Source organism: Aquila chrysaetos, chromosome 9, assembly GCF_900496995.4.
Source record: "Aquila chrysaetos chrysaetos chromosome 9, bAquChr1.4, whole genome shotgun sequence".
Classification (NCBI taxonomy): Eukaryota; Metazoa; Chordata; class Aves; order Accipitriformes; family Accipitridae; genus Aquila; species Aquila chrysaetos.
Genome location: NC_044012.1, coordinates 8,269,695 through 8,294,754, shown reverse-complemented (window position 1 = coordinate 8,294,754; position 25,060 = coordinate 8,269,695). Strand labels below are relative to the sequence as shown.

General features: G+C 37.8%; 2 long non-coding RNA genes across 3 annotated transcripts; one reads left to right on the top strand and one right to left on the bottom strand.

The window, feature by feature from the left end:
- Window positions 1–675: 675 nt before the first annotated feature.
- Window positions 676–4,547, bottom strand: LOC115346368. Its single transcript, XR_003925121.1, has 2 exons — window positions 4,182–4,547; window positions 676–2,343 (listed from the first exon to the last, which is right to left on the bottom strand). It is a non-coding gene; the product is annotated as an uncharacterized LOC115346368 (long non-coding RNA).
- Window positions 4,548–12,601: 8,054 nt separating this feature from the next.
- On the top strand, window positions 12,602–22,994 carry LOC115346367. Of its 2 annotated transcripts, none has more exons than XR_003925120.2 (4): window positions 12,602–12,706; window positions 13,766–13,897; window positions 21,618–21,667; window positions 22,880–22,994. It is a non-coding gene; the product is annotated as an uncharacterized LOC115346367 (long non-coding RNA). The 2 variants fall into 2 exon arrangements; XR_003925119.2 differs by having other exon boundaries at window positions 13,766–13,860; window positions 22,880–22,993.
- The last annotated feature ends 2,066 nt before the right edge of the window (window positions 22,995–25,060 follow it).

Here is a 25,060-nt window from a genome sequence, read left to right as displayed (position 1 = left end):
TAATCTTTGTTTTGTGTTGTCTTAAAGGCTATGCATATGTTTTGAATGACAGAAGTAGTCATTAACTTATTACAGTGCTCATCCCTTTGCACAATTTGCTTTCTTTTCTTTTCTTCTCATTGTGTGTGTCTGTGCGCATGCAATATTTCACCTTACAGAGTTCGTTTTCACAGCACATGGTAATTAATCTTAGTAAAAGCCAAGCATCTACTGCATATGCATGCCATTTGATTGATTAGATTAAAAATGTAATGTTACAGTTCATACATTAGCAATATTTCAATATAACATATACTAAGGACTCTACTATCAATAATACGAATACTTCAAGAACAACACAAATTAACACCTGAAGCATAAAGAATGACCTTGAGAGAATGAAATGCTTTACCTAAACCACATTGCTTAAAATGTCTTTTAAACTCAGCACCATGTTTATGTGCTAAAAAAGCTGTAGAAAGCACTGCCCTTCAGAATAGGAAGATTTCTGATAGAGAATTTCTCACGTGGAGCATTTTAGAAGTGGCATAATGTTTAGAAACACTGCATTCTTTTTTTTTTTTTTTTTTTAGTGGTATCCAACTAAATATATCTGCTACACAATAGTAAAAAGCTATACATTAGAACTTTTTTCAATTTTCTTCTTGCACAAGTTAATAAAAACATTGGAAGGCATAAACTGAGGATTCACTTTATTAGAACCAGAAACATAGAGAAAGAAATATAATAAAATGAGACTATACATATTGTATAAAAAAGGCATGCTGTATTATGTGACAGTGTTATGACAAAATGAAATACCATCCTTCATTTGGGTATCTGTTCTTCTATATCCAAAAGCAAAATTACATCAAAATACTTCTGCGCTGATTGACTTTTAATGCAATACACTGCAGCATCTTTCAACCTTAAGCAATGATAATGCTTTCAAACCTGCTATAAACTGGGTCAACTGTATGAAGAAATTGTAAAAAATGATGCAGTAATTCAATTTAGCACTGTGTGAAAACTGCACAATAGCAGGATTAAAGGATCTGAAAATGAAGACAAGTGGTTCATTATTAACTCCTTAAATGTTGTTCCTTCTGCTTTTTCTGGAATGTCATTTATTTCTAGCTTAGAATTGTAATTTCTGTGTCATGATACAGTGGATACACTCTATATTGCCTCTCCATATGAGCACACTGAAGTTTCCCCAAAGGCTTAATAAAGTTTATGAAATAAGTCAGCATTCACTATTAATTTTACCCACATAGGTAACAAAATAAATTAAAAAGAAAAAGCATTATACAACCATATAAAAGCTGTGGAGAGTATAAAATGTAGTCAACTTTAAAAAAAAAAAAAAAAAAAAGGAAAAAAAGCAGCTGTTTAAGTGGCCAAAGCAGCATAAAAAAAAGTAATGCTAAAGCTGTAAATGAAAAGTCCTTGTATGCAGAAGAGATACTCCTATTTGTTCCCTGTATAATGTAATCATTTAAATAGCTGGCCTCTTTTGTGACATGCTAATTGTTTAGACATCACTTCTTTATGTACCTAAAGAGGTCTTTTTTTTTTTTTTCTTGAGCTATTGTGTGTCGTATGTACCTGTGAATATGTTTTGGATCAGCATGCGTAACTGTCATGGCCATTCTTCCAGCAGGAAGTCCAGTCTCTGTCCAAGTGTATAACAATAGCACTCCATGCTGATGATCACCAGAATCCAGTGTTCAGTTCAGAGGCAACATCAAAATGAGTAACAATTGAAGAGAAACCAGCCTGGAATGATTTAAAGAGCTGGGTAAGCCTAAAGATGAAAAAAATTAAAAAAAAAACTGCTCCAGGGGAGCAATTGTACTTTTGTGTATGAATCTATAAAAAAACCTCCTCTGATTTCTTTGCTTTGAGAGCTTAGATAGCTTCAATTAAATTCAGTCTGGACATCTAAAAATAAAGTTGGTAATAGACAGCAGTGTAGTCTTACTTCCACTATGGAAAATTGTCTTTCTTCCAAAGTGTAATATGTTTGATAGCACTCATTTTTGAACTTAATCTTACTCTTAATTGGCAGAGGATTGATTCAAAATTCTATTTGGCACTTAGTATTTGTGCCTAAATTGCAGGACAGTGTGCTCCAAAATGCATGTTACAGTTGTGGCTACCAGTCATCCAAAACAAGAGATCTGCTGGAGCTCCTCCTCATCTGCCTGAGGCTTTCTTGCCAGTGGCAGCTAGGCCAGAGTGATGTGCCTGGGTCTGATTTCAACACAGTCAGGATGCAGCCAGGCCTGGTTAACTTTGTTCTGGAAAGCAGTCTTAGGTCCCCCAGTTTAAGTGGATGCATGGCACTTTCCACAGCTAGAACTGTAGTTGTTTGGCCATCACGACAAATAAATTAAAAATTGACATGGGAGAAAAATCGTAAAAATCAAAAATAAAATAGCAACTTGAGTGATGATCAGCACTGATATTATTACCAACCAAGAAGTCTCAAGCCTAAATTTAGTGATTCAACTGCAACTTACAATATGTGTTTTAAAGAATTTGCAGTTTCTTTCCCTCTGCTTCCCTATCTCAAATAGTAGTAATAATTAGATGAATTACTACTCCCTTTTGAACTCATGGTTACATGATCCCAGAGCACAGAAACTACATGATGTCTCATATATTTCTATATCAATTTATTGTGCAGATCTGGTGGTACATGGGATGTGGCCTGCACTGTCTACTTGTTTCAGCCTCTATCATAATACGTAGTAAAATCATTGGCCAGTGACCTCAACTGTAATATTAGTGTTGGGGCTGTCATTAAGTCAGCATAAGATGAAAGAGAGTAGCTGAGCATATAGAAAAACATTCATACAAAGAGACTTCACTCAATGGCACAAACAGATATCATAAGCGGAAGATATTTTAAATAAATGTTGTGACAGAACAGTTTAATTTGAGAATAAAGAGTGAGAAAAGGGATACAATGTTCTAACTGTGTAAATTATCTTTAAGCAATTAATACTTTCTCCATCTGTGGTCCAAAACATAAGTTCTTCTCCTTCAAAAGTGATCATACATTATGACTGTGGATTTACTTTTATCTCTAGGAAAAAGGAAGGATGTGCAACTTACCAGTTTCTTTTTAAAAAAAGTATAAATGTTTAATTATATAACAGAAAATTGACTGAAGGAGTAAGCTAAACTTTAAAATCAGAGTGGGAGCAAAATTTTTTTCCCTATAAGCATAATAATAATGTAAATTATATTTGTGAAGATAAATTTATAAACCCCTCATACTGTTTGTTTTCTCAGTTTTTGCAGTTTTCTTAGCTTGGATGATGACAATGATTCAACCTTTGTTTGCTTATAGTGAATCTCATGTTTAAGTTACTGGAATTTGCAACTAGAGGTTTCATACTCTGGAAGAGTGCTCTACTTATGGAGGACAAAAATCAATGATCCTGTTGCTCTCAGATATTTTCAAAAGCTGGGTTTTTTGGGGTGTGTTTTCTTGATGCACAACTGCAGTTCTGGAACTCCCATAATTTCATAGTGTCTTTATGGTAACTTTCAAGGCATTCTGAAACTCCGTTTGTTGTGGTTTAACCCCAGCCAGCAACCAAGCAGCACACAACCGCTTGCTCATTCCCCCCACCGATGGGAGGGGGGAGAGAATCAGAAGAGTAAAAGTGAGAAAACTTGTGGTAATAGGTGAAGCAAAAGCCCCACACGCAAGCAAAGCAAAACAAGGAATTCATTCCCCACTTCCCACAGGCAGGCGGGTGTTCAGCCATCTCCAGGACAGCAGGGCTCCATCACGCCTAACGGTGACTTGGGAAGACAAACGCCATCACTCCCAACGTCCCCCCTTCCTTCTGCTTCCCCCAGCTTTATGTGCTGAGCGTGACGTCATACGGTCTGGGATATCCCTTGGGTCAGTTGGGGTCAGCTGTCCCGGCTGTGTCCCCCCCCAACTCCTTGTGCCCCCCCAGCCTCCTCGCTGGTGGGGTGGGCTGAGAAGCAGCAAAGGCCCTGGCTCTGGGCGAGCACTGCTCAGCAGTAACGAAAACATCTCTGAACTATCAACACTGTTTTCAGCACAAATCCAAAACATAGCCCCATACCAGCTACTGTGAAGAAAATTAACTCTGTCCCAGCCAAAACCAGCACACAGTTTAACACTAAGAGAATTTAACTGCGTCTGTACTTACCAAAATCAGTATACATGGTTAACTTCATGAAACTGAGATTAGCTAAAGCGTGAGATACAATGTCTACCAGAGTGTCAGATTTCTATCATGACCATACAATGGGAAAAACTTCCAGATTTCAGGTTCATAGTGTGAAAAGGATGTTTGTGTTAAGTTAGGTACTGTTGCAGAGAGCAGTTCTGCATCGATTGGACCACGTGAGCACAGAGGTTCACAGGAAAGGTAATCCATGGCCTGATCAGCAAAAGTCAAAAATATTTGGAGTAAAATTCAACTGGGGCACAGCAAAATGAGGAATGGAAATTACAGCAATACACTCCCTCTTTTTATAGTTTCCTAAATTTATTCATTTACTCATCTTGACCACTGTGCTTGTGAAAGCAAAATGTAATTTGCTTTTATGCATACCTTGCTGTATATAAATGCTTGTTTCTCAGTAGTACTAAAATGCATTTTAGGAATATGATCCAATATCTGCTGAAATCAAAAGAGAAGTTTGTATTGCTCTCCAGCTTATTTGAAACAGGTCCAGATCAGGAAAATAAGTGATAAGTTCAGTGTTTCTGAGGGAAGTAACATGCGTCAATTAACTGTGCCACAGTTAGCTCTTGGCGGCATCTTTGCAAAGCTATTGCCAGTTGCTTTTGATAGACATGAATGAAATTAAGACCTTCAGGGTGGAAAAGCATGTACAATCCTTAGCTGTTTTATATGAAAAACCTTCTTTTTCATATGGGGCACAATAGCAAAGAAACAGGGATTTAGAAGTGACATTTCTGTGCTAGAGTTCCCGATAACTACCTGTATATGGGTACCATCAGCAGAGCAAGCCATTATTTGGATGAATCCCATGGGAAAGTGATAATGTGTGCAGAAAGAAAAAGCAAGTTTTGCGTGAAGCTGGGTGGACATAATCACAATGTAGGTGAGAGATGACAGCATAACCTTTAATGTGCAGAGGATTAAAGCATGAGGTGGTGAAGAATAAATGTGGACTTCTAAATTTGTTTGGTAAGATAGATGTGCAATTAGAGGAAGCAGAAATTTAAGAGCCAATAAACCCTAAATAGACGGCAGACTTGTCTGCTGTGATAAGGTAGTCAGGCTCACAATAAGTGTCACTACAGTAATTAGAATATACTGAGAAATCTGATTGGAATTTTTGCATGATGAGAGCATTGCCAACTGCTTTTGATATTGGCTGACAGCAACAGTAACAGGCTGACAACACCTGTTCTGAATTCTTTACCAGCAAGAAGGGAAGATGCTTTTTAGTGGATTTATCCTTTAGCATCTTCCCTTTCTTTTCCAGCCTCTTAAGTCCTTTGTAAACAAATAAACAGCAACGATATTTTAAAGGGTTAGTTGTGCCAGACACTGCTGAAGCTCACTTAAGAAGAGGTGCCATATGTAAGTTGCGTTCTTCATGTGTGAGCTTCCCATCCATATCACATTTGCCATGAAGTTTTGGATTCACTTTGCAAGTTTTCAAAGCAATATTATTTTATTCTGATGCTTTTCATAAGCACTGCCAAAGGGCTTTGCTGTCCTGTCTCTCTCCTCTGGAGTTTCAGCTTGCTTGAAACAAAAAAAGATTATTTGCAGTAGATCAATATTCCCTTAAGATGTAAACGCATCAGCTCCTATAAGTGAAGCAAGATTTGGCCTGGCCAGTACTCTAATGTTAGCTCTCAAAGGATATCTCAGGGGCTGCAGAAATTGTAACAAGGAATCAATAACTATAACAAATCTCTCATAGGGCTGATGCAGCCTCTCAGAGTATGTTTGTATCTTTGTATAACTGGAGGTAGTTTTCTGCAAATGAGATGCAAAATGGAGGAACTCAGGAAATTCATGTGGCAGTTTCAGTGCTGGGCAGGACTGTAAGTTTGATCCCAGAGGTGAGATTGTGCTGTCAGTAGTGATACTCTGCCTGCCTAAATTGCCACTGGAGGAAATACTCTCCTTTACTCACCCCTCTTAGCTGGTAGACATTGTTTCCTTTTACTGTTTAAGCAGGGGCTGTGTGTCAGCCTAGGTATGCCTGAATTATAGTTTGGATTAAAGTGAATAATTTTTATAGTGTTTTGCAGTGAAATGAGCAGTTTCAAGTCCTACAAATGTACACAGAGTATCTTGCTCTCCCCCACACTGTTCTTGGATGTGAACAAGCTGAGCTTTCTTGTGTCCATTTGATAGCTTTGTAAGAAAATGAGTCAGGATTATGCTGCTGGACCACCACAGCCAGCTTTCTGTCTCGCAGGGCATATGGAACTGTGTAAATATATGCATATATATATATATATACACACACACACATATATATCAGGGGCTATTTTTTGTACCACCTTAAATTGAACTGTTCTCAGATGTTTTGCCAGGTTGGCGATCCAGGGCAAGTTGAACATCTCTGCAGCTGAATGCTGAGTGTGTGTATTTATAAGAAGGCAAGCAGGAATTCTGTTGTATTTATTAATAATCTGAGATGCACAGAAAGTCTGCAAATGGCTTGATACTCATAAAACTTAAGAAAAGTTCAGATGCTGCATAGTGGGATGTTACAACTCCGTTACAGTAAGTACCTTTTGCCTTTGTTTTGTGAATGACCTTCTCATTTATGGAGTCCCTCTTTGCTCTTCTGTCCAAGTTACGGTTCTTTTGTGCTAAGTAAAACCCGGACGATTAAGTATACAAAAGTGCACTCAAGCTCCTGTGCACACCCAACTGAAAACAGTGTCAAATGACCAGAAACGTGCTAGCAGAGATACGAGCTTTGTCACTGGAGTAGAGTGACTGAATATGAAATTCATTATTGGGAAGCAAAGTGACATTTAAATTATGCTGCTGTTTCTCCTACAGGCTTCTGACAGGGTATTTTCAGAAAGAAAATTAAATGTGTTACAAGGCACTTAAACGCAACACTTGAAAATGGTATCTTAATGTGTTTGATTCTTAAATGAAATGTTAGCGCTCTGCATCGCTATGATTTTACCAGGAATGTGACATGTAAAACTGACACTGTATCTCCTCAAATCTTCAGTGCACTAACTTGCATCCTTTAAATGCTGGTCTTGTGCCATTTCTGTTTAACCCACACAATAGAATTAGTCATGTGGAGAGGGGAACAGCTGGCAAAAAAAAAAAAGAAAAAAAAAAAAAGGCATGAGCAGCCAACTTAGCATTGTCAGAGGTAAAAGACAGCAATGAATCACAGGCAAGTGCAAAACTATCAGGGGAAAAAAAAAGCCAGTAATAAAGGTGATTCAACTGTAATGTCAGGCTCTCTTGAGGAAGTGATCCGCAGATGGATAGAGAAGTGGAGAAGAAATGGCTTCAGACAGGTGAAGGCTAATTTTTGATGTTGAAAAGAAAGCTTTATCCTTGTCTGAGGCCCCAGTTTAAAAAGGGTATTTATCTATGGGGTTAATTTCATCAGCTCCACTAACTGCACTCCAGTGAGAGATAAGAAGATAATTAAAACTACCACCATGCTTAATCAACGTGCCAGCATAGGGATACTCTCTTGAATTGGGGCACAATTAAATTAAGCTTAACTTCTTCCAAATATATGCAAGAAGTAGACATCTGGCAAAGTCTAGCTGAAAATGCACAGAGCTGCATTATGACAATCTCCAAGGACAAAGGAAATGGAAAGACTTCTGCCAAGTCCTTTAACCTTTTTTTTGCAATGCAGACTACCAATCACAAAAAAATACTAGTGTTTTCACTAATTTATTGCTAAATCACTAAACTAGTGATTTCACTCATTTACCCATATGTACATACATATATATGTAAACGTATGCATGTATCCTAATTAACATTATTTTATAATGTTTCAGTAAGCATCTCTAACTGTTGTGTTTCACAAAAATTTATAACTGCAATTAAAAGGTCTAAAAATGATATAAGAGGAAACAGACTAATTGAACTAATCAAAGACAAGATCAAGGCCCTCCTGGCCTTGATATCAATAGCTCCATGAAAAGGAGTCTTGGAATATTTGCTGAATCTAAGGATATTAATAATCAGCAGTTACAGTTCTGTCCATCTACAAGGGGCATCAAAGAGTTAATTTTTACAATATGCCCAGAAGGTAAATAGCAGAATCCCTATTAATTTTACTGAATCAGAAGGTCGAGAAGACCTGCTAAAGCCACAGCCGGAACTAGTCACAGCCAGATTATATGTTGCAAATTCCTGATTCCTAATCTCTGGGCATTTGCTAAAAGCTCACTGAAGACAAAAAGGCTTCCATTCATATCGGGTCTGATAAAAATAGTGTGACTGGCAGTTGCGCTCTCACACTCTGAAAAGTCAGAATGCTTTAAAAATAATTCAGAGTGGAAGTAAATAATTATCTTTTCTTATTTTTCTCTACAGTAGGAACCTTGAAGAACCCTTTCAAATGAGAAACCTGCATTTCAGAAGTGCTTTAGAGAGTACAGTCACCCATCAAGAGCTGAAACCTAGGACCCATCAAGCATTTTCTATTTTAAATATTTATCTTTATCTTGCAAAGGCATCAGCCCCTTCCTTTTACTTAACTATGTGAAGAAAGATGATAATTCTCTTTTTCTTCCCCCCAAACTGTAGAAGTAGTAAGTTCATTAGCTATGTTTTTTGCTTTTCTGTGCTTCTTTATGTAAATTGCTGTTTCATACATAGAGGGAATGTTGTAAAAGTACTGATGGAGGTTGAAGAAATTACTTGTTAATTTATTCCTTAGTTAGTTATCATTTGAACGCTTTGGAACTGTGCTATGTCTCCTGAACTCCCAAGTCTTCCTATATGGCTTGTTCTAGCCTGGCCACAATGCCTGAGCAGTAGAACATAATTAGAGAGCTCTACTTTCAGGATATCATCCTCCTTTTTCAACAGGTCCTTCCTCTTGCTGGGATTTGATTGTTGATCTTGCCCTTGTTTTCCATTTTACATACTAAATACAAGATTTTACAAAATAGTTCAGTCTATCAGATGTTATTAGTTTTCAGCCCAAATGTGTGATATCTTCAAATGTGGCAGCAGTCAGTCCCTTCTCAAGTCATTCATTAAATACTCAGTTCCAAAGGCAAATTAAAAGAGGGATTTATACCTAAATTCTTGTCTGCACTCCTGAATGAAATGTGTCAGAATCCACTTAACTAGACTCCCATGCCTTGCTTAATCCAATAGTTTATACTACAGTCGTCTTTTTTCTGCTTTTAAACATTTCCATGATAGCCAACCATCAGCTCAGTAGGTGATGAATCTTACTCTGCTCTTCATCAGTCTCCCTGGGTGGGCAGCTGTACAGCAGGCTGACAGAGGCAGTGTAGTCATATGTTTGAGTTATGGCCTAGCCCTGGTGATACTGCTCAATTTAAGGTTAAACATGATACATTGTCCTTCAAGGAGGACCATTACTGGATAGCTTCACTATGCAAGCCTGATTACTTTGTATAAACTATGCATGCTTTGCTAACCCCTATGCCCTTGAAGAGGGAACTAAAGACTGATAAAAGGAAACATCCTGCCCCAGAAGGTGCGGAAGGCCGGATGATTGCCAAAGAAGCACGAACTAAGGGAAAGGTAAAGGTGGCAGGGGGAGATCGTGACCTCCGACTCAATTCCAGGCTGGAAGAACTTGCCCCCCCACGCTAGTTTACATAGCAAGCGAGGCTAATTTAAATATAACTGGCCAATAGTACATGAGATGATGACTACTAACCAATGAATATGAATTTAGGTGGGTTTTTACTAATCATGTAACAGATAAAATACATTGTTTTTCTTTGGTGTGGTGTGCTGGCTTTGTGGAGTTACCTCCTGGCACCCATCTCTGCACAGACATGAAATAAACAAATTATCTCGGCTCTGTTCGTAAGATTGGCTTATTGCACACCGGGTACTGAACCCGCTTGTGGGACAACAGTGGGATGGCTTCTGCCAGAGCCCGGTTCAGGCAACTGCTGCAGCCCCCGTATCTCAGGCCTTGCACACAATCTCTGACGGCACCTACCCAGAGCCGAACGCTTGGAATGCAGACAGCTCCCACCAGTTGGGATGGAAAATTTGGAACCAATGAGGACTATAAAATGAGGCTTTTGACATATATGCATGGTGAAGTTTGTATATGGATGGAAAACCAGAAGCATTTGACATGCAGGGTCTCTACAGACCTGAAACCACCCTGGAGGTATTTAAAGACATGTAGATGTGGTGCTCAGGGACATGGTTTAGTGGTGGACTTGGCAGTGTTAGGTGTTTGGACTCAATGATCTTAGAGGTCTTTTCCAACCTAAATGATTCCATGATTCTATGACACAACACACCTAGAAAGTGCGAGCTGATTTTAATTTAATTATAGGTTGGAAAAGAAAGAATATTATTGAACACCTTCAGTTGAGTCTGACAGTTAATCTAAATAGAAGAAAACACCAGCATCCAAGAATCTTAGACCACAAAACAGCCACTGTTTATCCTAGCAAATGTATCAATTATCACTGGCAAATAAAACACTGAAACTGTAAGGGGAGACAGCGCAATTCAACTCCTGGAGCTCCTACTCAGGCAGAATTTGCCACTAATGCCAGTTCTTACACCAGATCTCATCAGGCTTGATTTGAAGGAAGTTGTAGGCTTGAAACCGTAAAGTGCATTGTTAGAAAGGTAGCTCCAGTGGGAAAAAAAGGCAAAAAGCAAATTGTCTGAAATTTTACTCTTTGAGTCATGAACAAATTCTTCTGAAAAGTTAAACAAGTGATTTGCAAGTTATCAAAACTGTCCGTGCTGGACTACCTCCCCACGGAAAAAAAATTGATACTTTCATTAATAGTAATCCCAGAAAAACATTCTGACATGCTTGTTTTTATTTTCTTCAACAGGCAATCAAAGAACTGTGCTTGTGAGGGAAAGACATTCTAATATCCCCATCATCTTTTCCCCTTTCCTTTCAAACTGAAAAGACTACATTTCTTCACTTCTCTGTTGTGTTCAGCTACTCTTTTACAAGTGGGTTGTGAAACCAGAACTCCCACTGACATAGAATCAGAGACAGGCTTAAGATTTTAGAGGTGGTTCTGAAGTCCTGAGAAATCCTTCAAAAGCTGTATGCTTTTAGCTGTGCTGAATTGCTACTGTCTTCAGATCTAATCTTTCCAGCAGTTGATTTTCCCTTTATCCCGTGTGACCAGACTTCCCCCATAGGAGAAATTATGGTTCCGACTTTCCTGAAATTCTGTAACTCTTATTCCCACAGTGGCACAAAAATGGGTCACACTTTGAATCCTGTTTACACTAGCTTCCCAAACTTATTCATTGCTTTTATCATGCAGATGGTTGTATGTAAGAAAACATATTTGTTAGATGTAAATTTTAGCTGCTTGGGGTCTCTGGCTCTATGTAATATCTAGCCTAATGTCACCACAGGACAACATTTATGTTTTCATTTAAAAATAAAGTAAGCAGATGGGACTTCTCTCATCCATAGAGTAGTAAATTAAAAACAAAAGTAACAATTTTTTTAATGTGGTACTCTGCTGGGATGAGAGTTTGGCATTATGACATCTGGTCTAATTTGAGTATTCCAGTAGCTGCTGTACAGCATTTACTAAAACACTGAAACGAAGCCTGCTATTATTATTTTTGCTTAATCCCTGTGAACATGCACACAGAAAGTCTGTGCTTACCCACCTCTCAGCAAAATAAAAAAGCCTAGTACAGACTTAGTTAGTTTCATGGCATATGTCAAGTAATAATCATTATAGGTGAAACGCTGTCATACAAAGTCCATTTGAGATTATCTGTCCATGAAGACAATGGGAAAAAGAAGAAGAAAAGAGATACCAGTCTCCCAGTTTGTACCTTCAAAAATTTCTTCCCAGGTAGACACTTTTTCTCAGTAATATTTCGAACTCAAATTTTCTGTGAATCTTCCAACCATCAGGGCAAGTTATTGAGATTCCACTGAATATTCAGAATGTTTCTTCAATAGGTAGAGACCTTATGGTGCCAAGAAACTTACCAATATTAACTTCTGTCCTTTAATTTTAACCTATTACAACTTGTCATCTTTAACCAGACACAAAGCATGACTAGTAAATGATTAAATACTTTTTGAGAGTTCAACATAACATGCCACAGATACGCCATAAAATTGAAATGCCTTTTCTATCTAAATACAAAATCCAAGTAAACACACTAAATAGATAAATGGGCAGATTGCAGTTCCCAGGAAATAATGCCTTTTGCTCTACTATGGAATAAAAAAGTTCTCATTTGTAAGTCATTGACTCTAATCTGCTCAGAAAATTACCTGCTGGAAACTGTTGCAGTTGCTAGTTGGTCTCAGGCCATATATTAGTAAGAAAATCAAGACAGGCTTCTCGCTCAGAGGTAAAGCAATCTAGCAGATACATGACTGGACAAACTTTGAAGAACTGAGCTCCATTCTTTGCTTGACTGCTGGCTGAACTGATGGCAAGTCACAGCTGTGCTATTTCCATAAAATGCCTAAGATTCTCCATCTGTAACAAAGGAATAAGGTTAGTGTTAGTAATATTTCTAAGTGGTATTTACATGGTGCTTTGAAAAAAAAAACGAAGTAGTGTGATTTGTTTGGGGGTGGGGGTGGTTTTTCCAGCAAGTAACTAGTTCAGCCACCAGTGAGGGAATGCATTTGTCTCTTATCCTTTACGTTTCAGTGTGGAACTGAGTCACAAGTGCTGAGGTCAGTAGGAATGCAGTGACCTTCCAGACATGATGGATGACTTCCAGCTCCAGCTCTGTACACCCCACTACCTTTTCATGAGCACTAAGGGTACTTAGAAAGGAGACAGTCTCTTAGATTTTTTCAGGAAAACTCTTTTGGCAAATCCAGCCAAAATACAAGTTTCTTTTTATATACTTACATGTCTTTTTTAGGGAAAATTAACACGGTATCATCAACCTGAGAGGAAGTGCTTTTTTTCAGTAAGATTGTATTAGGACTTTAGAAGCATTTACCTTCTGCTTCTAGCTAAGGAGAATGAACAGTTAGTAATATTAAATGATATGAGAAAACAGCAAGCCTTGTGTTTATTCAAAGGTTATGCAATTACTTTAGTTGATATTTTTGTTCTGTGACAATAATGATACAATATTTTACACAAATATAATAAATAATGAATATTGTGAATGCTGATATTTTAAGGAATTGTATTGAGAGAAGAAAAAAATCTTGTTTGGTCTTAAGTGTCATACAAATTTGCTGTGCAAGAGAAAACACGATGAATAAATACACTACGTAGTCTTATATGGGTAATCCCAAATGCGTAGTGACCCTGGAACTGGGACTCTGTGCAGGGGCAGGGCAACATCAAAATTTATACAATTTTAGAATTTAGACACTAACATGGAAAATGAACTTTCTTCCTGAATCAGCCAGCATGTCTGTACTTTCAATGGCAGTAGCTAGTACGTAATGTTCAAAGGACTTTGAGCTGCCTTCTTTTCAGACAGCTAACCATATTCCATATTAGTATTGGTCAAATGCAAACTTTTTTCATGAAGAATTATGAACAAAGAAATCTTATAATATTTTTCTTTTGCTTTTTGCTTTTCAGTCTTGCTTTTATGGTAGGAATAAAGAACTGGAGTCCAAAAGCAAGCATGGATAGAGGGCCATTTAAAGTACCCATTTGGAAACCTGAAGGATCACGTATGTCTTAAATAACACTTCCTTCTGTAGACTTAAGGTAGGGGGAAATGCTAACCTTCATTCAGGGTTTCTTTTGAAAAAATAAGGACAATTTCCTTCTTTTAGACAGATAGCTAAAAAGTAGATGTTTCCTCTTCTACCCTCATTTATCTCAGTAGCTAAACTACTCACTGAAGAGGTAGGGTACTTCAGTTCACAGCTTCTTCTATCCAGGGAATTGAAATTCAAATTCAAATCCTTATCTGTCTTTCTGGAGGGTGCTTCATCACCACTGTATGTTGCACCCTGTGAGAGAATGTTTTTCTCAGGTTTTTTTAGGGAAGCAGTTTATTTTGCATAACATACTAATTAGGGAGCAGATGCACTCCTTTACAATCTAATCCTATGGTTAGGACACTTTCCTGGGAGGGAGGAAAAATGTAGATTCAGATTCCCTAAAATATGGGAAGTAATTCAAAACAGACCTCCTGCACTCCACTGTGTTCTGAGAACTGGATATAAAGAGTTACCACTGATTATCAATCTTGTATTCTTTCATACCACAATTTAAACTTGTCATGAAATTAAAAATGAGCATTTTGTGCTGGAACAGTTTTGTTCTTTAGTAGTAATGGAGAAAATAGAATCTGGTCTTTGCAAGTAGCATTCCCATGTGGGGTCCAGAAATGTATTTTATTGTCTTTAGGGCAAGAACTAATTCAGAGAAAGGCTCTTTGATTTGGTACCTATGAATCTTGACCTTGACCTAGAAAGTCTATCCTCACTGTTGCATGAGGGGCAATTAAACTTCTATGAAGCAAAACCTCCCTATCATAACAAAGTATGTCAAGTGTATCAGAGCTCAAACCTCCAACCTCATTTTATGCCCTTTAAATGTGCCAAGCTGCCTCACATTAATTTGAATAAATTGAGAACAACAGCATTTAATAGGTTTGAGAAACTTGAAAGTTTCTTTAATCTGTTTTGGGTTGTTTGGAGTTTTTTTTATTGAGGGGGAAGTAGGTTTCCAAAATAAGACAGAGATTTCCAAAACTAGACATGGGGCTCACACATTTAACTGAACTACACTGGTCTAAGAAGTTACTGTGCACCAACTGAATCTCATAGCTGTTAGTAATGGCTCGTGTGCTCACTAATAGCCTTCCCTGCTTCTGAGCTATACAACTTAGGGAAAAGCTCAGAGTAACAGACTATTGCATTTTACCTGGGGAGGGGAGCAGGCTAGAGTACACACATGAACTGTTCTATTATGGCAGCTCACCTGATAGGAAGTAATTTATTAAGCTTCTATTACTAAGTGCTTAATACAGTGATCACTGCTATTCTTTCACAGACTCCAAGGAGGTGGGAAGTATACCCAATGAGAGCACATACTGTTGAACAAATCATGGTCAGACAGCTCACTGATTTCTTACGTAAAGCAAAGATGCTTTTAAAATTCAAGTGGATCCATGGATCCTCAGATTCACACTGTGCGTGAAGGAGCACAACCAAAAAATCTCCGATACTCTGGTTTTTGTCAGTAGTGTCTGACCACAATAAAGGTTTGCTTGTCTCCAAGAAATACAGGTAATCATTGTTTTGCTGAGATCTATGCTTAAATATGCCTTGTTTTCTTATATACCCGAATGAAATGCATCCAGAAGCCCTTTTTATATTACATCCTTGAAAATGAGAAATTTTACAACAGGAAAGAGGGTCCTTGATGCTGAAAATGACACGTAACTCAGCATACAGTTTTCCTAGTAAAATCAATGCTTCTGGAATGCTGCATCACACGGTTTTGCAATTTTGCATTGATCTCATTCACCCCATTTCCCATAAGAGCCTTTCTGAAATACTGCTATTGAGTAATACGCTCGCTAGTATGAAAGGGAATAGAGAAGGAGTAACCTTTGCTGCTTGAGTAAAATGCAGAATGACATAAAGCATCCAATTCAGCCTCCTTTAGGGTGTTTAAGACACAGAACTCATTTTTCTGGATGAAAAGCAGACAGTGACACTGCCAGCAGCAACTGTGTCAGCTCAGGTTCTCCCAGCAGGAGGGACATACAGGGTGGCTGGAGAGGGAAACAACAGATGCCACAAATGGAAGCGCTCATTTAGAGCCCATGTTTAACTACACAAAATGAGACGTGGGGCATGTAAAAGTTAACAGTGACTCTTCAAAACGTAACAAATGCAACTGATCAATAATGGAAAGTATAGAACAATTAAGATCTGTTTAAACTGGGGGTCCCAGCTTGCATCCAGAGCATCCAGATCTAGATGTGGATGAATAATGAATAGCTTGGTTTGGTATCTTAACCACAAAAACATTCAAGAGAAAAATCAAAACACAGTTTAGGGAAGTACGAAAGGGAAATGTTTTGAGCAGAAAAACCTTTCCCCTCCTCCCAGAATACCTTAATAAATTACATAATAATTGCATTGTATGTCATATTGTTCAATCAAAATGTGTTCTATCCTATTTTATATTTATCCCCATTTAAACAGTTTTTTCTGTTGTGTCTATTTTTAAAGGAAAAATTATATTTAGAAGTTTTTAGGAACCAAAATATCAGAATGAACTAGATATATATTTTTAAAGAAGAAAAAAAAAGGAATTTTAAAGAGACATGCACAATACAAAATACATTATTTCTAAGTAGACTATGTTAACATTTTATACTGCTTAGCACTCAGATGATCATTACAGGATAGGACTTATGTCATACTATATACATTGATAAATTAGAAATTAATTTTAATGAAAGACAAAATATTAAAGAAGCAGAGTTATTAAATATTTAGATCATGACTGCCTTATAGTGGTGAAGGTCAACTAAAATAAAAATCATCACATTTTTTTCAAAGTCATCTAGATATATTTGGATGCTCCTCAAGCCATTAAAATAAGAGTGACGGCTATTGATACGTTTAGCATTTTCCCAGCACTCTCTTATTACTAGAATGGCTCTGTGAACAAAGCTGTTTTTGTTAACTTGAGACCAATTAATAAAGCAGTGTCTGCCATGACCTGTAGATCATCAAAACACTGATTAGGAGAGCTATAGCAACTTTGTTTCTCTGTATAAAGAAGTCATCATTTCCACTGCCTAGTAGAGAAACAAAAATTTACCTACAAACCCTACCTACTTTTTAAAGGAAGGGAAAAGATGTGAATTACTATAGTTAGGGGAAAATGTTTCTTTTTTTCCTTTTTTTTTTTTTAATGATTACATTCTGTCCATCTACTTATAAAGGTGGCAGATACTTCATGTTTTTGTTATAGTCCTTCATTACATATTATTCTGTAATGCATTCTATCATAATAGCTTTTAGTTGAAGTTCAGATTAATCTCTAGGTTGTGATTCAATTGGAATTGTAGCATGTCTACCTACCCGCACTAGAAAAGTGCAGAAATCTATATACAGCAACAAGGCAAAAAGATAGGGCAAGGTCCACAGTCCTGCATTATTGATGGGATACTTTGCCATACTAGGTTTCCAGTGTTTAATGAAACCCAAAATAGGGAACATGCAATTCAGTCCACTGGCAGATGAAGAACTGCAGTTAAGCTCGTGTTTTCTCAGGACTGCTCTTTCTCCACTCATGCCTCCTCTTTTACTTTGAACACTTACATGAAATCAGTCTCTTAAGTCCCTCAGATGTTTTTCCCATAAAGCAGTTACCTGATAGCACTCCCATCATCTTAGTATGAGCCTTAGATGTGGCTTGAATAGTACACAGCTCCACACAGGGTGAGTTTCACTTGGTTGAGTGCCAGAAGAGAGATGCAAATAGCTTGAGATGGCCCATGATGAAGATTACAAGTAGCACTTAAATGTCATTGTTTCCATGACCTATTTCACTTCATGAGTGCACTGGGGTTAAAAATACTGTTCTGTCTGCTGCACAGCGTGTTTGTGATTGGGGCAGACTATATCTGTCAGAGAGAGAGAACTATAGACAAATATAGCTAGATTAGATGTGCCAAGGCTGACTTCCACTGAGACGTGCTTTGTACAGCTTCTTCTGCCTTGAGCTCACCTGGTAAATCAGTTGTTTTCAGACCACCAGAGTCCCAGGATGAGCCTCAGCTGTGGTAACGTTTAGGATGCACACACAGCTATTCTGGGTCCTGCATGGGAAATTCTGCTAATTGGGTAAACCCACTCTACTGTACAGGCACCAACTGGCAGACACAACTTTCACAATGAGAGAGATCCATAATTTTCAAATGTAACTAACAATTTGTGACAATAAAGCAGCAACAGGAGCCAAGCTGCTGGCACTTCTTCTTGTCACCTCTTTCAAGCACAGTAACTAGAATTTGCATTTGTTTCTTTTCCAAAGGCAGTTACTTACTTTATAAAGTAGGCATTTAATGCATGCAGTTTCTTTGGCACAATTTTTATTTTTAAGCCAAAGTCTCTAAAGAGTTTAGTGTTGTCTCTCTTAAGAAAAGAACCCAAAGAGTATTTAATTAACACTGTATCAAACCAGAGGTATGTCACCATCCACACACAGAGTAGAGATCAGAACTGTCTCAAAAAGGGTAAATAACATAACTGTGATAAAGGAAAGTGAGGATGATGGAAGTATACAGAATTATGGGTGACAGACACAGTAAAACAAAAATCCTGTTTAAACTTTCTAATGGCGACAAAGACAGCGTACTTCAAACCCACAAAAGCTAACAGTTTATCAATGTACAGTGTAACTGTCCATTGTCATTCATGATATAGTATCTTGGTTAAACAGTTAGCTACATCTGTGTCTCTCTTGTCCAGTGCATATCCCTATCTCATAGGGCTCCTTCGAGGGGAGTTTACAATTTTTTCATTTTTAGACCAGGCCCTGGGCTACGATACACAGGATATCAATCATTCTTACCCTGGAGGTTAAATTCCACAAAAAAGTCTTATGCATGGAGGAGGGTCAGTGCCAAAATAACGTTTTTAGAAGAAAACTATTCTTTATTTGGCATTTGGCTGTGGGCATAAATCTTTAAAGACAAAAAGAAAAAAAAAAAAAAGACAGAAAATTGGGGGGGAGGTTTTTAAACGCTGGCTTAAGCATTGGTAGGGAGTAGGTAAACTAAGTAGGGGTAGCTTTTTCAGATACCCTAAGTTCATTACGCTGGTTCCCCTGTGACAGACTTCACAAGGAGAGCCAACAGGCAGATGAAGAAACATTAACCTGAGCTGGTACTTTCATACAGCACTGTGTTGCGCTGTGGAGGATACTAGTTCAAACTCCAAACGGCTTATTGCTGTAGTAGCACAGAGCTAGCTCTGAGCTAAGACCATCTGCCTCTCAGCGGCACACATTAGGCATCCCAGCACCATGTTGATGTAAACATACTGCTTTAAGTTCTGGAAGCAGCTCCTGCATAGTTGCTCAGTGCTCCACTGTGCAGCAAAGACTGGCCCTCTCTCTTCTTAAATAACTCCTACTTTAAATCTTGCCATTTTGGTTTGGTTTGGGTTTTTTTGTTTGGTGTTTTTGTGGGGGGAGTCTTTAATCATTTTTTGTCAGAACAAGTTTCGTAGGCTGTCTGGAAAAGGAGGTAGAGTCATTAAATCTAACAGTTCTTAACAGTCGTTTCTTAAAGCTCCTAAATGTCACTTGATGGATGGCTGTCTGGAATGATATCCTCCTTCCTGCTGATATTCCCAACCAAAACCAAGCGATACAAAATGTCTCAGAATCCCAGCAATTACCTATTAGCAATAAATTTATTTACTACACAGCACTCCAGATCTTTTGCAGTCATTTAATACACTAATCTCATACAGCATTTGAAAAGGATTAGACACTGTACAGATAATATGCACATTTGCAGTTTTGTTAGACATGAGAGAAAGGGAGAGAGACCCTGAAACGCAGATTCACTGTCAGGGGTTAGAATGAAAAGTCCCCTCTCAGTGGATTACTGGGGCAGGATGATGGACTAAGTGACCTCTTTGAGGTCCTTTCAGGTTTAAGGTTTTGCCCAGGCCCTTCATGTCCCATCCGTCCCCATCATTCCCACACTGGTTTCTATAATAAACGGGTTTTTGCAATTTCTGTGAAGCATCTGTTAGTGTCCACTGCCAAAAGTAGTATAATGCAGAAGCTGAACTACAGGTCCAACCAGCTAAGACAACTCCTATGTTCTTTTTGGCCATTTTAATAAAACAAAGGAAAGGAGAACTCATTTGGAAATTTCCTATACACCAAGAAAACACTTAATTTTAAAAATACAACTTGAATTTTATGAGGATAATTCATATCAAATTATTATATAGGCAGAAGCTGCTCTATTTCATTCAGCTTCTCGGGAAAAATAATTATGCTCTTTACAATTTGAAGTGCATTTGTATTCCTTCCAAACAGTCCCATTACAACAAATGAAGTACTTACTATACATCTTTTTCCTGCTGCTTTTCAACTTAAATTTAATTTTCACATAGATTTATTTAAAACAATTCTCAATGTGACTCAGCCAAATGATGGATTTATGGAAGGTTTAGTAAATGTGTAATCTAGTTGAAGTTAAAAATGGCTACTTTGTAATTCTGTGCCTAAATGAAATTACCCATTGTAGCCAGCTAGTGTGCATCCATTTAAAGCCTGTTTCTTGAGGCACATATTCAATCTTAAACTGAAAGCATAGTACAAATATGTTGCTAAAAGAAAAATGTATATATACATATATAGCATTACTATTAAGCAAATGTGTTAATTTTTTTCTGTTCTCTGAGCCTGCTTGAGCAGTTAATACATATATGTGTGTGTGTATACATTTTGTATATGCAGAGAATACACTGTACATATTGATGATGTCGTATTTTTTATTGCTCATAATACATGACTGTCTCTGTCCAATGTAAATAGGTTAAATTTAAGAAGAAAAGTTCAGTGAAATGAATGTTGCAGAGCATAAAAATATTTGTAATGAGCTCTCACTGCAGAAAAGGTTTGTGACTTTTATTGATAATAGAACAGACTGTGCGAGGACTTTGCCTTGGGCAATGTGTGATTCTGTTCTCTGTTCCATTGTTGGCACTAAATCAGCAGTTACACCAGAGTTAAGTCTAAAATCAGCCTATCGCTGATAAAAAATGCTTGAGTTCAGCAAGAGATGTTTACAAGTTCACTGTTTTTAAGAGGGGCCCCCAAAATTTTCTGAGAGAGAACGTGTCACTGAGGTTTCAAATGGCTACCCAGCATGGAGGTACACTCAACTTACTTATTATTATTCAGGAGTTTTGACCAAGTTATCCACACTAAGTTTGGTCAGGATAAAGTTCATTTCTCCCAACCAAATATATAAAAATTGAGCTAGTAAATTCTCTGTCCATATCACCACAACTGTGTACCAACTACAGACTTGGTGTCTAATCCAAAACCCACTGCATACAATTTGTGGAAAAAAATTCCATCTTCCTCACAGTTCTGGATGAGGCCTGTATTCCCTACTGCCATAGTACTTTATGCTATTTATTCAGTGATGTCCTGATTCATATAGAGGGATTTCCATTACCATCTTTGCAGGAATCTGTAGATACACAGAAAGTCGTAACTCCACATCCTCAGAGACACCTAGGCTCCCGAAGTCAGACTGTATTCCGTAGTTTGCACTGTAGCCCATCCAGCATGCAAATTAGACTTCAGTTGTATAAATTACTGAGAGTGAGACTACTTTATTCTTTCTTTAAACAAGACCAAAAAAATCACAAACTGTTTCATCTTCTTTTCCCACTATTTTCATTTTTGATGTTAAAAGGTTGACAGCTGCACACTAAGGAGATAGGCTTACAGTGGAATTACGACAAGGTAAGTGAGTGAACATGCCAGCTCTTTTGAGGTAACTGTCTCTGAGTACGCCTTTAACCCATAGCACCCCAAGGGAAAGGCAGTAGAGCTTATCCAGCTTCCACTGAGGGGTTACCTAACGTGCCTGTGTTTCAGGGAAGATGCTGAACTCTGTCCGTTATCACAGGCTGTTTAACTCCATGTAAGATCATACCCTGCTTTACCCTATAATAACTTCTTCATGACTGTGATGTTACTTTTTGATACAGGATTAATGGCGTGCAGCAAATACTCAGATATTGATTATAAGGACTCATTTTTCATTGTTAGTATCTCCTGCCTACTATTAAGCTATACAGCACAGCAAAGTCTGGAATTTAAAACAGTACCATGTTAAAAAAAGAGAATTCAGAACTCTTTTGCTTCTCATTGCTTTGCTTACTTTAAACCACAGAGAACGTACTGAGAAAAAGCTAAAAGGTTTTGATTTCTGATTAAGGCATGGGTTTTAACCAGATACTGTTTTATAATCCTTTGCATCAGAAATTTCCAACAGACATATTTTATTGCAACAACAGTCCACCAAAACAATGGCTTTACGTCACACAACCAGCATTTCCTGAACGACAGTACAAAGGTATATGGAGCTCCTAATAGTTTAACTACTGACTTTCTCAAATTTGGTTAGGTTCCCCACGTGGCAGCACAAGGGGTTGCTTTCTTTGGAGAATTTTATACTCATGATGTACAATTCCGAAATATTACTGAAGCCTGGACTTATATAAAAGCCTCTAGAGTTCCTGGATTCTTCAAAAGGCTCATAAAATCTTTGAAGTTGATAGCACCTTCTGTTTTGTCTTCTGTATTCAGTGAAATGGAGGTAGAGAAGGCATTTGGTTTTTGTTATTTTGAAATGAGCCAGTGAAAAGGGCCTGCCATAAACAAAGCTTATGAATAAATGAATACATCTGACAAAGAACTTAATGATCACATGGACTGAGCCCAAATTCTTGATCAATGAATCATGTAGGCTGCTTTGTTTAGGCTTTGGCAAATCAATACTCTATTTTGTTAAACAAGTAAAATAGATTTTTTGTGGGGGTGCTCTGGATTAATTTTTAAATATAAATTGTCAGACAAAGAAAATCTGCAAGGGTGCTTGAGATCATTGCTTGGAGCTTTTCACATTTCTTTGCTTCTTTGTATTTATTGTCTTGTTATGCTTCTTACCAGGTGACAACAGACAGCAGATGACCAGTTACGGGAAAGAAGCAGTAAAATTTAGAAGACCTTATTGTAGCTACAGAGCTGTGAAAGAGCTCATAACTTATTAGTATGGTATAATTATGTCACTACATTAGAGTGCTATTAAATGAAATGGGATTGGTAAACAGTAGGACCCTCTCCATTTCATTCTCTCCCTGGGCTCATAACACCCAGCACATGAAGTTTTTCTTTTTTCTTTATCATATGATGTTGGAGTTTTATTTGATGCAGGTGATTACATTGTCCCTCAGTGACCTGCCATACCTGTAGCAGGCAAAGCAACTCCAGTATGTAGTTTGTTGGGTTTTTATGATAGAAAGCACAAAAGTCAAGATTCCTAAAGGGATTTAGGTACATAATGATGCAGATAGACCCTGCTCAAGTGCTAAGAAATAAATTTAGGCTGGATGGTAGGAAGTTTCTATCCAGAAGCAAGGTTATGCCAATTCCACGGGAAGAAATTTATTTAAGTAAAAAATGTGGGTTCCTGACAGTGGGTAAAACTGGTACCTAGTTTTCAAGAGAACTTGATTGGTTTTTGAAAATTACTCCTGCAATATCACATGTATCAAAGGTATGAATATCAGATCCTCTTCTGATTCTTGTCCCCACGGCATTTTCAAAATGAATAGTGCACACTCCTGCTGAAAGGCAGTGGAATGCTGCTCCCCAGTTTACATTCTGCTCAAGTAATTCTGTAGATCACACCAGACATCTATGTGCACTTTGAATGCCATCATGGTTCCCCAATTCTGGCCCCAAAATGTTGGGTCCGACCTGGTGCCATGAAGCATGTGAATATTGCTGAGTTTGCACCTGTCCTCTTGATACAGGGAACTACTGAAATTCCTGGCTCTAGGGCTCAAAGAGTGAAAAAAACTCTGACTTGGGAAGAGAACAGAAAGTTTCTAACCTTGTCAAGAAAATGACAATGTCCTGCACTTGATATTGCCTGAACGACATTGCCTCAACAATATTCCTGAAACATCGCTCCTAGATAGACCTAAGTAGAGACAAAATGCCAAATCTGATTACATAGATCAAAGTGGTCTGCTTCTACAAAGCTCTGAGTACTCACAGCTCACATTGTCAAAATTAGATTTGTGGCTAAGTGGAATTTTTCATCATCATAGCAATTTGTTTTGGGTACTTAACAATGAATTTAGGGGCCTAACTTTAAGTAGCCAACATTGAAAGCTTTGGTTTTCTAAGAAAAGCTACTGCTGCCCAGATTCCCAGAGTTATTTATTACCTTCAGCAGCATATCTTGTTAAAGAGGGTGTTCAGAACCAACTTCCAGCAGGGAAAACAACCAGTATTGAAATATGGATAAGAAATGACCCCTTCCCCTAGCCCTGTTGGTTACTGGTCTTTCATCAAGCTTATATATGCAAATACTGCCCTGTCAGAAAATGACACTGTGACTTTAATAAGAAAGCTGAACAAGAAACTCCTGTCTGAACTATGAATTAAGCATGCTGTATGGTCAGTGCATTGAGTCAGTGAAAGAAAAAAAACCAACTGTTCTGCAAAAGATAAATTATTACCCCCTAAAATGGTTTATGTTCCCTTGGTTATTTGTAGCGAGTGATTGAAGGTCAGGTAGAGGACACAAGCTATTGAACAGGTCACTGGGGACTCTTCCAGGTTTGGTCTGTTAAATCTTCACAAGTGTATCAGAAAATTCTGTACAGAATAGGACAAAATGTAGCAAAACAGAGCAAATCCAAATCAAGGATTATGCCTTACAAGAATCTGCAAGCTTAAAGATTGTTAGAGGAGCTAAAAACTGTTTGGTGGTTTGTTATTTTAAAGCTTGAGCTGGGTTATTGGAATGCTAACAATTATTCACAGAAGCGAAAACAAAACAAGAAATCGACAGCAAGTAAAACATAAGCTTATTCACAAAAGTACAGTATGTATTTTGCAAAGCTGTTGGCTGGATACGCTCAGGCTGAGACCACCCAGAGGCAAACACTCTTTCCATTTAAACAGCAACTAAGGCCTCATAGCACTTCTTAAAATCAGGCATTTTCTCCTATTCTAACATTCTCCCTGATTGCAGATTCACACATTGCTAAAGGTCTTTTTTAAATCCAAGTAGAGCTCGATATTAATAGTGACACGGTTAGTTACTGTCCTTTATCA